At 32.9% G+C, this 1,528-nt stretch overlaps 1 non-coding gene across 1 annotated transcript; it reads left to right on the forward strand.

The window, feature by feature from the left end:
• The first annotated feature begins 1,017 nt into the window (after positions 1-1,017).
• On the forward strand, positions 1,018-1,124 carry LOC122454046. Its single transcript, XR_006273268.1, has one exon. It is a non-coding gene; the product is annotated as a U6 spliceosomal RNA (small nuclear RNA).
• Positions 1,125-1,528: the final 404 nt, after the last annotated feature.

The raw sequence follows: 1,528 nt of genomic DNA on the forward strand, positions 1-1,528 counted from the left end.
CTATATGGTAAATGTGGTTCCTTCTAACCCTGACATTTTGTCATTTTAAAATGGCCTTTCAACAAGTCTTCTCTGCTTAACACACTGTTGGATTGAATTTGAAAGGGACTACTCTATGCCCTGACGTCTCATTCCACTTCTTGTATCATTAGGGTAAATGGCTATATTCTTAACTTCTGTCAGTGCAGATACTATATTTCATTCATCATAATTTAAAGGGGCACCTATTTTTAAAATAAACATAAATGAAATGTTAGTCAAGTCTCAGACCTCAACTCAGCCATAACGCATAGTATTATTCATCTAATATTTATTTTTTCAGAAAGTTAGTAAAAAAAAAAAATTGGTAGAAAGTTAATAGATAATTCTGTAGCATAAATTCAGGTTAAAAATATATAGCTACTGCTTTAACTATTAATTTATATGAGTTATACTAAGGATTTATTATAAATGTCTGTTATAAACCGATATTACAGATAGGCGAAAGTTTCTCCAAATGAGATTATTCATCTTTGGTGGCAGTGGGGGAGGGGATAATATGTGAAGGAAAAAAATTAAAACTTAATCCTGGTTGATTTTTCTGAAGTTGTGACTTTATGACAAAGATGTAATTTAAGTCAACAAAATGGAGGCCTAGGGAGGATATCAGTCAATTTGCCAGTTTCATTCTACTGGTTACTTTTTTCAAACTTTGACCTAACTGTCCCATAAAGATATAGTCTAAGAAGGCTTACTTTATAATTGAAAGTTAAACTTGAATTAAACTACGCAGTGTCTATAAGACATTTCTGTAGGAATTAGAAATTGGAGGATGCCTCCCCCAAAACAATGACTTGTTCAGTTTAGAAAAGGCTGGATTTACAGTTCCGCCCAGACCTTTAGTCACTTTCATGCAGTATACAAATGCACAATCCTCTGCAGCACTGAATCATTTTTGGGGGGACTGAGCAAAGAATTAAATTACCTTAAAGCTTTTCTTCAAAGGCTTCATGTTGTTTCTAATAGAGTACATTTACCGTGCTCGCTTCGGCAGCACATATACAAAAATTGGAATGATACAGAGAAGATTAGCATGGCCCCTGTGCAAGGATGACACACAAAGTCGTGAAGTGTTCCATGTTTCTGTAAAGTAATTAGCCTCCAACTAATAAAAATAAATGGGAAAAAAAAAATAGAGCACATTTACCCTCTTCAGATAAGATAGTAAATTATGGTAAATAAACATGATTTATCTGGATTCACTTTTCAAAATAATAGTAAATCCAATGAGAATTTCAGAATAACTCAAGAGTAGATTCTCTATTTCATTCAGTAGTTAGGGGAATCTTTACTCTTACTCAGGCTTTATTTTTTTAAAAATCACATAAGTGCTCATGAAATTGAAACTCTGATAAACATTGGGAGACTTACCCTCAGTGATTATTTTGATGATTTTCTCTCAATAAAAATTAATTTACTCATGTAAACCCTTACCTGTCTTACACTGACAGACTGTACTGGGAGATGAATTAGATACATTTATGATTGA

Source organism: Cervus canadensis, chromosome 15, assembly GCF_019320065.1.
Source record: "Cervus canadensis isolate Bull #8, Minnesota chromosome 15, ASM1932006v1, whole genome shotgun sequence".
Classification (NCBI taxonomy): Eukaryota; Metazoa; Chordata; class Mammalia; order Artiodactyla; family Cervidae; genus Cervus; species Cervus canadensis.